The 14,767-nt window shown below is 46.2% G+C and overlaps 1 protein-coding gene across 1 annotated transcript in view; it reads right to left on the bottom strand.

Annotated features, from left to right (window-relative positions):
* The window catches only part of LOC118794781 (zinc finger protein 385C-like), a 133,040-nt gene that overhangs the window by 42,006 nt on the left and 76,267 nt on the right, over positions 1-14,767 (bottom strand). The gene's annotated exons all lie outside the window — the stretch shown is intronic.

Genomic DNA, 14,767 nt, shown 5'->3' with positions numbered 1-14,767 from the left:
AAGTAAACTGACAAAGGCTGGAATCTAGACACAGCCTGGAAACCAGACACAAATCCAGGGATGTTTTAGATATTTTAGAGATAACATTTAATAGACACACAGTTCTTGCTCGCTGTCCAAAGCCTAGAGCAGTTTGCTCTCTTTGAAACAGTCCACAGAGAAGAAAGACAGCAAAGCAGCAAGACATGGAGGAGGAAGAAAAAATGTACTGAGCGTAATTTTCGAATCAAGTTCAGCCCGCCTGCTGCTTAAACCCATTTGTCAGCATTGGTTGTCATGGGGGCACAGGGCTTTGGGTAGAAATATAAGGTGTGCAGAGCATCTCAGGACATAAAGGAGGCATGGATGGGGCCTCTTGGGGAGAATAAAGTCAGTGATGCACTCACCCCAGGCAGCTTATCTATGGCTGGGTGAGCTTGATGGCACTCTTTGGAAATACAGATGTGATGGAATGCTTTATCTTCTTCCCTCTGCACTTATAAAACCGCCACCAGAGTCAGGTGACTGCTACTCACTCAAGCACACCTCTTTATAAGTGACATCCCAATATTTCAAACGTGCCTTGAGACCATCAGAAGATGTTTACCTAGACGTTCTCATGCCATCAGATCCATCCACTTCAGCTGGCAGGTTAAAGCCTCTCGCTGCCTCGCGGTGCTCACTTACTGCAAGCCTTTAGCAAGAGTCTCATGATGAAGGGTGTCTGCTTGTGATAGAAGCACCTAACGCATTGCACAGTAGTCTGATCACAGGCTCTGTGGAGCCCTTACTGTGACAAAACCCCCCAAACTGAGAGAGAAGTCACCTTCACATGGGGTGCATTGCTGAGATATCAAACACCGCCATTTTAGTGTGTCAAGTATATCCTCTGTGTGTGGTCTTTTTTCAGTTTAAGAAACATTTGTAAAAATGAGCTAAGTAGTCTGATGCATACAGCGTGTATGTGTGTGTGTGTGTGTGTGCCCATAAGTAAGTGGATGTGTGGAAATAATGCTGGAGAAATCGTGGTCGTACACAACCGCAGATCAGCTCTGAAAACTTTCCATTGCACTTTAGCAGCCCTTTTGGGGACTATTAAAGGAACCATGAGGGGTCACAGGGGGACGGATATGCAGAGAGGACATAAAATCCTCACAGACACTGCAGCACAAACAAAGCTGTGTGGCCCAGTTTCTGAGCGCAGGGCTGAAACGGCCTCGCTCCGGGAGCGACTGGGACTGAGGCCTGCGAGAAGGCCACCGGAGAGCGGGGCTGAGACGACGGATTACACTGCGCTGACTGTTTGCCTGTGATGATGCGAGGTCACCACGGAGACCGGGACAGCTGTCATCCCAGCTCCCGACTCCCCGACAGAGCCGCACTCCCATCGTGCTGGGATCATGTGAGCGTGAGTAGCCACAGCAAATGGGCACTGGGAAACTACAGCGCACATAGTGAACTGTCCAGCTTAAGCACGCACCAGGACCTGCAGGAGCTGTTTTTCCAGGATTGCCTGGGGTGTTTCTGACTGGAATCTCTGCATGCTGGCACACACTCCTTGCCTTGCTGCAGTGGACTAAGGCCTCCAAGTCTCTCTCAATACTCTCTCCTTCTCACTGACACAGTGACCCACCAAACCCAAGCAGGTTAACTGGTTAACTGTTAACGACAAGGAGCAGGACCAGGTAATCATACCGACAACAATATTAACAGGCAGAGCTTAATTTTTAAGCATGACATGAGTTAAAAGTGGTGTGCTGAGATAGTTCCTCTTCAACAGAATATTAGCTAAATCACTCTCTTTTTTAATATGCACTAATTAAATATGGAGGAATTGACTTTCTGATGAAAAACATTTTATTATATAACTATTATATAATTAAATTGCTGCTAAGTATCCTCAGCTCAACCCCCGGCATCTACCTTATGCTACAGTTAGCCAGGCTTCTTCCCCCTGGCAGTGCTCCTCAGTGCCGGGAATAAACACAAACCCTCAAACAAGGGACATGCGTTTGTGTACATGGGGTTCAAGCTCGAACAGCTCACCGAACACGTCCTCAGGGTCCCGTAAGGACGTCGCGAATGTTTCCCCTGGCGTGAGCCACCGCTAAACCAGAGCGCCCCCCTCAGCGGGGACGGCTGCCGCGGGCCACAGGGAGCGTGTGTGAGTGACGCGGGGGGCAGGACGGTGGACCTCTGAGGGACCAGGTGGCGCGCTCGGCTGTTCAGCTGCGGCGTAGCGCTGTTCAACTCCTCTTCCCGGTCAGAGAAAGGAAACAGAGTGGAAGCTCTTCCACACTGACCAACGCAAACAGAGCATTCCCCCCTGGGCAAACCCTGGCTGAACAAACGCAGCAGCAGCCCCCCCCCCGGCACTTGCTGATTTAAGCCGTTAAAGTCAGCCACTGCGCTCTAACCATTCCAAACATTTTCAGTGTGTTTAGCAGTGGGCACAGTGGGCTTTCACTGGATTTAGTCATGAACCTGAAGGCATATTCTGGGGTTCTAGGATGGAATCCTGTCTGTGCTGACAAGTATAATGCTGAAGGACTAAAACAAATATATCTGCATTAGGGTTATTATTATTATTATTATAGTTCATAATTCTTATATTCCATAATATAAAGGTGGCATTTTTACAGGAAATTCAGCCTAAAAAATTATATTAATAATATTACAGTGAAAAGACAAGCCCAGAAGATAGCAGATTTCTGTAATTTTCAGTGCTCACTGCTTCAGACAACATTACCAACTACAATAACCTGCTTTGGCCAAGAAATCTAAACTCCAGTGTAATCCTTGTTAATTTCAAAGACACACACAAAGGCATACGTATACACACACACAGTTTATGAAGATTCCCTGGAACACAGACAGATGTGCTGCAGATCAAAGCAGCACTAATACAGTCGTTAATGAAGACGTGGGGGAACTCGGAGCACTGGCACGGCATAGCGAGGAGGTTCTTGTCACCGGTCCCACTTAATCACTCTCCATTAAAGGTGCTCCCATGGATTTTGTACTGTAACAAGACCATGTAAAAGCCACTACAGAAACCACTTTTGGAAAAACGGCCAAGGATACCAGGTGGAGAGCGGTTTAAAATCTGCTTCCATCTGAGATGATCATGTTTGCGTGCACTCACACACTGTACACACAACTAATGTGTACACAGACACACACATTCACAGACACACTCTCACAAACTCCTGCACACATGTCGCATCCAAGTGCAGTGAAGAGAAAAGTCCATTCGATCATTCCTTACAATTTTTCCAAAAAAAAAGAGTTACCCTGGGACTCTTGTGGTCTGTATGTGGGCAGACTGTGCGTGGAACGTGACAGGTACCAGTTCCCTGGTCTGTTTGTGCTCAGAACTGCTCTATGATGTGTCCAGTCTCATTCACACCCCACTGCACCAACAGCCTTGCTTGGATCCCACCCAAAAAAAAAAAAACTTCAAAGATCCCCCTTTGAATATGTACACATATAGTTTATGCGTACATGTATTTATGTATGAAAGGAGAGCAATACGGCAGTATTTGGTGTAGGATTTTTAGTTGTGAACAGTGCAAACATGCCACAAGCTGCCACTGCAGGAGGTGTTGGAGGTTTAACTCCTAGTGAGTTAAATGAATGATAATTATTCCTAAAAGCTAATTAATGGGCATCACTCAGAGCCTGGCACCCCTGAGGATCTACCCTCTGCCCCTCTTTGGGTGTGCACTGTAGTGGGCTACCATATGTGCCCCAGCACACAGTAAGTCATTTGCATCATAATCTCCATCCACCCCATTCCAACAGACACTTCCCACATGCTGCACTCTGAAACTGGCTCTCCTCTCACTCTGAATGCATCTGAGTAATCAGAATGCATTCCCCCCCCAAATTCGCATGATCTGAATGCATTCTCTAACTGAATTCATGTGGTCTGAATGCATTCTCTAACTGAATCCATGTGGACTGAATGCATTCTCTAACTGAATTCATGTGGTCTGAATGCATTCTCTAACTGAATTCATGTGGTCTGAATGCATTCTCTAACTGAATCCATGTGGACTGAATGCATTATCTAACTGAATTCATGTGGTCTGAATGCATTTTCTCCCTGAATTTATGTGGTCTTAATACATCCTCTCACTGAATTCATATGATGTGACTGCATTCTCTCCCTGGATGCATGTGGTCTGGCAATGTACAATTTTTAATGCTACAGGATGACGACACATATGATTCATTTTCACAGCCTGGGGGAAGACCACAGGATTGACTCCTGTCAGAAATCTTATTTAGACATCTCTGTCCAGCCATGACACACTTCCAAATCTCCATCTAAGGTGGTGTGGGTTAGGGTGTGTCCACTCCACTGTGGATCGCCTGGAGCTTTCTGCACACCGCGTTCTAATCAGATAAACACACAAAACACCCCTTCTTCCTCCCGTGTCCCGCAGAAACCCATAACACCAATTCAAACAAATCAAGATCAAAGGCAGGGAGGTTAATTTTTTTGTCTCTTGGCTGAATTGTGCGCTCACATTAATTTTCGCTGCGTTTAAAGGCTTGACCGACCCAATGTTCGCTCAGTCAAACTCACAACGGGGGGCTCTTCAGCTCGCGCGCTCCTGACCATTTTAATTAATGCAGAAGCAGCAGGCTGTTAAAGTGCACTTCTGTGATTAAATGCAGACAAAAGGTGAATGGGCAGACCAAATGGATAACAAAGCAAACTTTTCTACGATGCGAAATTATATTTTATCGTACTGTGCTTTTTTTTTTTTTTTTTAGTTTGTGCAAGGTAGCTTCCCTGATTTAAGTGTTGTAGCCTGTGGGTCTGGGTTATTCCAGCAGCAGGACCTAATGGATCTTTCGATTTAAATACCCATCTCTTAGAGGGGCTCCCTGTGGTGCCAATACTGTCTCAAATACCCCCAGTCCTCTCGCACTGTCCATTCCCTACTCACCCCTCCAGGATCCCCCGTGGCTCATGACTCCTGTCTGACAGATGGGTGGTAACACCCTGCAGGATAAACCATGGCCTTGGCTCAGGTGCAAGCGGAGAAACAATGGCTGGACGACTCCATTGGCCATTTTGGATGCTAATTCTGGCATCTGGCTTGGATGTGAATGGTGCGCATTCACATCACGTCGTTATTGTGAGGCATGTCAGCAGTGTGACGATGTGAAGGCAGCAGTGTGCTGTAGTGGCAAGGAGCAGGGCTAGTAACCGGAAGGTTGCTGGTTCGAATACCTGCTGGGCCACTGCTGTTGTACCTTTGGGCAAGGTACTTAACCTACAATTGCCTCAATAAATATCCAGCTGTATAAATGGATAAAATTGTAAACTATGTAGGTCGCTCTGGTTAAGAGCGTCTGCTAAACAACAACATTGTAATGTAATGTAATGGGTGTCGAAGGGACTTTGCGTTAGCTAAGCTGTTAGCATTGTGTCATTATCTGGTTTCTCCTGTCTTTCAGCTTCCCTCCATTGCATTCATTCAGCTCCTAACTCAAAGTGAAAGCTCAGATAAAGGACTGGGGAACCTCTTCACATCAAAGCGGAGCAAAGCAAAGCCTATGTGCATGTCACCACGGCCCCTGCTGCAGTGCATATACCAGCACACATTCAGATAAGCAGATGGGCTAATTAAACCAACACTGTCACTTTAATTTAACAGCCCCCACTACCATCACATTCCCGGCAGGAGGCACTGGCATGGAGATGGATACCATACAATCAGATCCTGGAAGCACCTGGATGACCGTGAGACGGGACCTCATATCACCACAAAGCTGTCAAAGACCTTTGAACTGTCCTAAAAACCCTTTACAGGTTTAACAGATCATTGGACCGAGAACACTACTGTGGCCAACATGCTGCAAAAAAACCTCTCCTCCATCGGCCTACAAACAAAGATGGGCACCAATTTTATTACTACATGGTTATGTTATTCAGGTCCTCAACTCAGAATACCTTGGGTCCAGGGTACGCTGGGGAGATGTTATGGACAGTGTACAACTTTTCCGTCATCGGCCTGGGAGTGCTAAGTGGATGAAAGGATTGAGGATTGCTTCCTTTCTGTTTAAAGAACAGTGATGTACCAGGAGCGACCCTGGATGTCCGGGTCAAGCCCCGAGAGGAGCGTCTGCTGCCGGTATGTTGTGTTCTAATTGGATGGCACACCGCAGGCAGAGTGGTTATGATTAAGTACATTGCGAGATTGGAGAGCAGCCAAGAAGTGAGCGGGTGGACAAAGGCCGTCTACACTTCAATCAATCAAGCTTGTCATTGCTCTGGACCTGGTCTGCCCCGATGCTCCATAAAAATATTAATAAACCACCACAATGATGACAGTGGGAAGAGAAACATGAGACTCAAAACAGGACGGTGTGTCTACTCCCCCAAGGCTTCAGCTAAGGCTTTAAAGTTGCCTTCCAATTAGTGATCGCTATACCTAGAACACCTGGTGACCCAAAATAGTAGTAATTTCCACAAATTAAGGTGTGCAGGTACAATGACAAACCCCAGACCTTTCTTTCCCCTCTCTGTCTCATTCCCCTTTGTCCTTCCTGCGTTGTTCTCTGTACACTGAGAAAACAGCCCACCCCTGCATGCTCTGTCCATGTCACAGAGTCAAGCTCCCAGAGTTCCATCTCTGGCCCCCAGTCTGTGTTCACTTAGTCTCACTTAGCTGAACCATATGCACAGGTGTTCTCCACTACTGCTGCTCTTTGTCCCGTCATCAGTAATCTCCATCTTCCGTTCCAACCGCTGTTGTTTTGTTGTGCATACCACTGTTGTCTGTTTCTTAGTAATATCCTAGTAATATCCATCCTTTGGTAATAACCCCAGAGACCCACACAAAGGTAATTAACTCCATCCGTTCTCCCTCCCATCACGCTGATCCAGGAGATAGAAACAGAGTGGAAGAGACACTCATTTCACAGCTCCCTCACAGATTGTAATTACCTGTCCTGCCGCCCAAAGGACGTGGCTACCTCACTGGAGAAAATCCAGACTGTAAATTCCATTTCATGCGTAATGACAATAGAAACATATGCATTGACAGACATGAGAGTAGACCATTGTGCCTGATACATGGAAACATAACAGGTGAACAGCTTGCCAGGTCAAGATGACTAAAGAAGATGGATGGCACCCAGTTCAATCCTGATGCCTTCTTTGGTGCTCACTGACTATCATGCAAGATATAGCAAGGCAGCACTCCAGGTCTGTCAACCTGGGATCCTCTTGATGTTGCTGTGACCACCGTACTCACACACACACTCACACACTCTCTCTCACACACACACTCACACACACACACACACACACACACACACACACACACACACACACACACACACACATTATATTTAGCCTGCTCACATTACAGGCACAGAATTCCACACACATCTCCCTGTCATGCTGTGGGAAGACATTAAAAGATGAAATAAATATCATGCAAATGCTAATGGAATTCATTTGTAGAAATCATTGGTGCGTGCAGCAAGGCCATTTTAGAGTGTGAGGGTTGGTAAATGCTTGCATCAGAGTTAAATGCAGATTTATCATTGTGGCTCTGCGTGCTTTTGCAAGTGGATTATTATGCCCCAGATGGTAAACAAGACTGTCTGTGAATATTCTGCATTTGAAAACCTGTGCAGTAATCACCTCCCTCTGAATAGAGGTGATGCTGTGCACGTTTGAGGCTGCTAAACACTGTAACCATTATTGACATGATGATATTGACAATAACACAGCCAGAACACTGTTTGTGGTACTTTTCCTGCAATGAGCACTAGAAGGCAAGTCACGCTGTTACAGAGTACCTTGAAGGAACTCACGTAAATCACGTCACATCTCTGCCGTAAATGACATTTGACATGCAGTGACATCAAACGTTGTGGGTTAAGAGTAAAAAAAAAACACTCCTTAGTTCACCCAGTTCAGTGAGCATTGCTACACAGTGTTATACTTTGTGTAGTAGGTCTTCAGCTGGAAATTCACTGCCTATCAACGTCAATGGAAACAGTGAATTTCCATTTGAGGCCATTTGAGGTTTAATATAGTTTAAGCCTACTACAAGATAAAACCCAAATGTACGACTTTGATTTTGGTTTAAAGGTGAACGATTAGATGACTTTAAACAATACACAATTCAACTTTAAAACGCAATTAATGCAAACATCCGCTGAATAATGAGCTAGAATGATTTGGATGATTGATGAATCACGTTTAAATCAATACAGAACCTAATAATCCATTCTTTTAATTTTACACTTAGCTGCGTCTTTGAAATGCAAAACTGTTGACAGAACTCGGGGGCAGTGTTCTCGGTCTTAAAGTTTTCTTTTTGCTACTAGCACGAACCCCTTTTGTTATTGCAAACCCTGGAAAGGTCAAATATTTAATTACTTAATCGTTCACTCCCCTTTTTCGTTTACATGGAGTGACATGAAAAATAGCGTTATTAGCAGAGGTTTACAAACACGTGACTTTAATCCTCTTTTGGAATGCATCAAAATGTCACATCACGGCTGGATTTTTTTTTCTGTTTGTGCGGATATTCAATGTTTGTTGACCTAAGGCACATTTAAAAAGCCGAAGAATTTACAAAATCAAAGACACAAACCATTTCCCATTAATTAATCTAGCAATATATCAGCATATTATAAACTGAGATAATATCATTCCTAGTTGGCCAGCGATGAACCGGCTGTAACTTTTCACTGTCTTTGTGTTCTAAAAATGGTCATAAGTGAAATATCGAAGGAAGCTGGGGGACGTCAGACGCTCGTCTCAAGGGGTTTAAACCATAGGGGTAATTCGGATAAAGACTTGAAATAATCCGCCGCTCGAAGCTTGTTATTGAGGATTAGCCGAAACGGTCGGAATAAAAACTAAATCTTGGAGGAGTCGAGAGGACTGAGTCCATTCGGTTGGTGATACATTAAGCGAAATTGCAAGTCACAAAAATGCTCATTTCTTTGAAGAACGATGCTCAAATCCAGCACATCGCTCCACACTTGTGTACTGTACCCCGTCTCTGCCGTATCCCTACAGTATGTTACATCTGAACGCAAAGCTCACACACTCTCGATACGCACAATTACGGTAAAGAATCAAGTGACAGTGATGCACCAGTGTTTTCCGCACGCAGTATAAATTTGCTTTCTGATAACTTTGCCCGAAAGATTCTCGCGCATCTTTCCTTGTACGTGTGCAGCACAGAAGTGCATACCTTCTGCGTTCGTTGACGTATCCGTTTCTGTTTTTAATGTGACAGTCTCGAGCTTTGTATGACAGCTCGAATCTGTGATTTTAGATTTAGTATTCTTATTTTTTGTCACAGGTGCGATTGGTACTAGGGCTGGAATTCCTTTAAAAGGCATCAAAAGCATAAACAATGCAATAAGAGTTTGCCCTTGCACAAATGTTTACGCAGGAACATACGCGACTGACTCGAGGGGTAAACCGTAACTGCAACGCATCTCCAGCCTCGTTGGGGAAACGGACGCTAGCAGCCACATCAGCACACTAATACAATTCACATCAAGACCATCTGACTTACCATGCAGCATGGTGGGTCTAAGTAGAGTGTGACTTTTCTTCAGCTCTGTCTCTCACTATAAAAAATTGGACAGACCAGAATCCAGGAAAGAGTGGAAAAACGGGAGAAGTCAAATAAACGTTGCTAAACAGAATCAAAAGAACTGCATGCCTTCTGCACTCTCCTTTTCTGCCTTTTCCCCACACAGTCTGTTGTCCTTTTTCGCTTCAGTGACAAACCCCTCCAAATCCCAACTGCTACGACTCGGGAGAACGATACACATGCACCTCAATTAAAAGCTTAATGTTCTACTGATCTGTGTGCCCCGAAGGAGGTTAGGCGGGAGACAGAAAGAAGGGGGGAGAGAGAGAGAGAGAGAGCGAGAGAGGAAGAGAGAGAGAGCCCACCCTCCTCTTCTCTCTCTCTCTCTATGCAGCCGACCGGTGTTTAACCCAAACAGGCAGCACAGATGGGAAAATTCACTACTGTTAGACCCTGATAACTCCCCAGCAACGTGTTCTGGAGTGCCGGGTCAGCTGTGCCAAACTCTGATGGATGTGAGGGGTACACACATATCAGGTCAGGGTGAAAAGGTACGATATCTTCCTTCCCGAGGGAGAAAAATCAAACTGAAACAAATCAAGTTGGGATACGAATGCCATGTCACATCATGAGAACATTCCAAAGGCTGACATTCTTGGCATCATTTTTCCTTTTTTTCTTCTCATCCTATCTTTTGTTCTTTCTTTCATCCTCTTTGAATGTGTCACCCTCTCGCTTCCATAATTCCTTAAAATAATCTGACAGACACTTTTACCGCGTGAGAAATGGAAACTCCTCTGGGACGGATTTACATCTGTAATTAACAACCTGTCCCCATTTGTTCACATCAAGCTCCCGTTAAGATGCTAACAAATATACCTGAATCACTGAGGATGATGATCCTCCACAATTCAGAGAACCTCGTTCCTCTCCCCTTCACCACACACTCCTGTTCTGCATTTCTGTACTGGACTTTGAAATGACAGAATGAGGACCACATCAACCAGACGATATAGTGGAAAACATCAGGACTTGGAAAAACAGACTTTTTACAGAAATGTGTTTGCCATTAAATTCCAAAGGTAGATTTAGAACCTGCAAAGAAATGGAGTGATTGTGTGTGTGTGTGAGAGAGAGAGAGAGGTAGAGAGAGAGGTAGAGAGAGAGAGAGAAAGAGAGAGCGAGCAAGAGAGAGAGAGAGAAAAGGACAGAGAGAGTAGGTGGTATAAGAGGGGGCTGTTTGAATGACTGGGGAGGAAGACAGACGCAGTCAACACAGCATGTTGCTTTTAATTTTCTGCTGTTCTCCACTCTAACGTGGTATTTTCTTGCTGTCAGATCTTCACCTGAGCCATCCAAAAACTCTCAACTCCGCCTGGCAGCACCGCTTTATGTGTTAAATAAAGGGAACGGGGGCCGACTGAAGAGGCTTGGCGCAGTGGTAAGCTGTCCTGGAGACGCGCCAAAGCACATCTCCGAGGGTGTTATCAGGAGTTTAATTACACCATTAAATTGCTCTCTCTCTCTCTCGGTCTCTCTCTCTCTCGCTGCTCCGTCTTGTGACAAGAGGGGAAATGCTGGAGTGAATAAGAGTATTTTTGGTTCAGGTCTGACTGCATAGCCAAAGAGCAGCTTCTGAAGGCCGGGGTGGCAGGGGAGGAAACCAAAGTTCTCAAAAGGGAAGACAGGTGCCTGCATCCAAAGTTCAGGCATCCAAAAAAAGGGATTCCTGTGTTGGGGCTTGGATGCTGAGAATATGTATGTGCTCCAACACATTCTAAGTGATGTGTATTGCAGTAAACTCCCTGATTTTAACAGGGGTGCAGACACCTGTCCTCCCTTTTAGCACTTCAGTTTCCTGCTTCTGTTACCCCCTCATTCTACGAATCACCTATGGTCCAGTTCAGGCCATAGTGTCGGATATACATGGTTTGCCTGTTTGAATTCAGATGGTCTGTATGTTATGTGTTTCAAATTAGGTGATAACACTACCTTTGAAAAGTCAGACTGCAAATAACAAATCTGAAACAGTGCAGATATATTTGGGATGGGAAAAATATTACCTCCATTCCAAAAAAAAAAGCTTCATAACTTAAATTTGTATGGCTGTTTTAATGATGTCATAACTCAATGTTGAGAAACAAACCAGAAGGAACATGAGACAATAACAGCAGGATAATTCTCTGCAGAAGTCGGCACAGGTGCAGCCACTCCAAACCAAAGCACGTTCAGGAGATGGTGCGAAGAACAGCTCTGGCAGAGCACCTACTCAGAAGGCCAGGCTCTGGGTCCTACACCAGACTAATTGGAGGGAAATTAAATACTCTGAGGGTGTCTGTCAGTACTTTAAAGAGGAGATGAATAATTTCTCCCCCTTTCGGCCCCATGCCAGTAGCCATGGAGGCCGTGCCAGTGGCTGCGCGGCAGAGGGGAGCGGCAGTCGGGAGGCTGGCAGGGGGCGAGGCAGCCTTTCGCTCTCTCCTCAAATTAACACACGGCTGGGAGACTGCTCCCTTTGGAGGACCCTCGTGAAGCCTGTCCAGGGAAGGCAGGCCTGGAGCTTGGATTGAGATTTTATCATGTCATCCTGATTGGGAGATGGATCCCAGCGGACTAAAAGCCGAGGACAGCACAGACATCCACTAAAAACACACACATGCACTCTATATGGACAGCGCTGTGTGCGGTTTATGGGCCATTTGGTCTCCACAATTAACAATAACAGCGTAGAAAAACTGGTTGCACCCTAAACAAGCTGGTGTTCAACTAATTCTGCTTGTTTTCGAAGGATAATAATAGAAGCGTTTGGTTGCCACTCGCACAAACCGGAGAGCTGAAGTGTTCACTGTGAGCCCGGAGAGAAGGAGAAGGTCAACTTGTCACACTTCACTTCAGTGAAATTACAGCCGCAGTGGCCGGCTGCGCTGCAGATAAGAGGCTGCTGCGATGCTCGTTGCCGAGTGTCCGGGAAGGGCCTGGGCGGTGATTAATTCCAATGCAGGATTTGTTCCACAGCGTGCGGGCAGTGTCAGTGCCCCCCTTGGGGAAGGAGGGGGGGGGGGGGATGCAGGGGGTGCGGGTGCAGTGGGGGGAGGTCTGAGTGACAGAGGGGGCGTGAGGCGCTGGGGTGCGTCTGGAATATTAACTGTGATGTCACCCCCAGCGGGGATGGGGGGGTTGGGAGACGTGTGGAGAGAGACGCGTGCGGAGTGTTGGGTTCACCTCCACCTGACGCCGGTCTCCTGCGCAGCACTCCAGCGAGCAGGGAGCTCATCAGACAAGCACAGGAATTCAGAGCACTGAGTCACACCATCAACCTTGGGGAAATGCTACGGCATCTCATTTAATTTCCTGCTCATCCATTCAGAAATACTGTGGTGACTACAGAGCACATATTTCCACAATGGGAAAAAAATGCTTCATGGGAAAAGGAGGAGCCAGTGCTGCCACTTGTTTTGTTTGCTGCTAAGTTTTATGTGTTTTTAAAAGGGGTATCAAAGGTATCTGAAAGGCATATGTACTGTACTTAGTGAGTAACGGCTGTGAGTGGGTGAGAATCAATCTGTCCTTTATTTGCTTGCACCAACACTTTGGAAAAGGCAGTCTCCATCGAGTTCATCTCACTGTCATTCTCCAGCCGGCACCGTAATCAATACTTGTCAAGCGTGACTGTCTTTTAATGTTCCTTTTTACTTTCCAATCTAGCTGCCTGTGTAATGAAAATGACATTGCTTTTTACAGGTAACTCCGCTCAGGGCTGAGTGCTCTGTCCGTGCCCAGCTTCCCCCGTCTCATTTCCTGCTCGTTTACCCAAACTGCTTTCCCTGTAATGCCTCGCTACAGTATGGTGGCACACTTTGTTCCTGTTTTATTACATTTCTCACAAAGTACAGTAAACCCAGCACCACCAGAGGCCTGCGGGGATTGAGACAGGGCAGTTATGCCCAATCGGCCCAAGTCAAGATGCAGCCAAAACATTCAACTGCAGCAATGAATTATATAGATTTAATACAAGTGAGTTTAGCCTAATGTGCCTGATTTGTGAACCAAGCGAGAACATTTTGAACTAATGGGAACTGACAGAGAGTGCCTTAGATAGGAACGTCTAGCTGAGGAGGGCTGGCAACTGGGTCTGACTGGCACAGGAGAGGGTGCCAGCTTGTGCCAGGGTACAGGGTAATGGGTGATGCCGGATCTGAGGTTTTGGCGCTGTAATTACCCTGGGCTCAATAAGGCCTGGACTCCCTGGCTCAGTGGTGGCATCTGGTATTTAATTACTTTAAATGCATGGAATATCCACCACATGTTTCCTGTAAGGGCAGGCCAACACCACCATCAGTAACAATGAATCACCAGTGTGTGGTGAAACTGTGGAGCAGAGAGCAGTTGGATCAAATGGGGCTAACCCAGTTCTGCCCCACCATGGAGTATTATTGGGGGTCTCCAGTTATAGCCCCATATCTACTGACTGGTGCAAAACAAAGGTGGAAACAAAGGTCTGTTCCAACAGTCTTAGAGCCCTCTGGACTGTGCTGCCATCATTAAAACACATTCTCAGACTTGTTTTGGCCTGAACAGAAAGAGATCGCTGTTCTGTTGGGTGTTCTGAAAAAGGCGTCACTTGTGCTCAACTGATCAACAGCAACACATGTGCGTAGACATTGCATGATTTACATTAAAATATAACTACTTTTAAAATTTAATTTAAAAGATATTAAGAACTGTAAGAATTGTATCACACCAGCGTATGTAAGTTGGATGGTTTAACCAAAGTAATACAGGAAGGTGCAGGTTTGCCCTTATGCCTCCCGGCCCTCTTTGACTTGCCTGGCCGTAGCGAATGGTGTGTCTGGGGATGCTGGGAGGCCACTCTGTCACGGTAAGAGGAGCACGCCTATCACCCCAACGACGCGGCCAGGGGCGCGGGGACACACCGCGTGACAAAGGCGCATTGACACCTGTTCCCCGCTTCCACATTACCGGGGGAGGGACGGTCTCAGAAGTTTCATTTAAAATCTCTGTCACACGCTGTCAGACCCCCTCAGCCGGAAAGAGATGAACCTCCTGGGATAAATAAAACATCAGCCTGTCTGTTTCGTCCTCCGAGGTGGAGTAGGAGCCGAGGATCATTCAGTGTGTCTGACGCCCTGGGCTGCTGCGGGCTGGGAGAGGTGACTCCCGCTCCTCGTCTTATG

The sequence above is a fragment of the Megalops cyprinoides genome, chromosome 19, assembly GCF_013368585.1.
Source record: "Megalops cyprinoides isolate fMegCyp1 chromosome 19, fMegCyp1.pri, whole genome shotgun sequence".
Lineage (NCBI taxonomy): Eukaryota > Metazoa > Chordata > Actinopteri > Elopiformes > Megalopidae > Megalops > Megalops cyprinoides.
The sequence above is the reverse complement of the archived record's forward strand: the minus strand, read 5'-3'. Positions and strand labels throughout refer to the sequence as shown.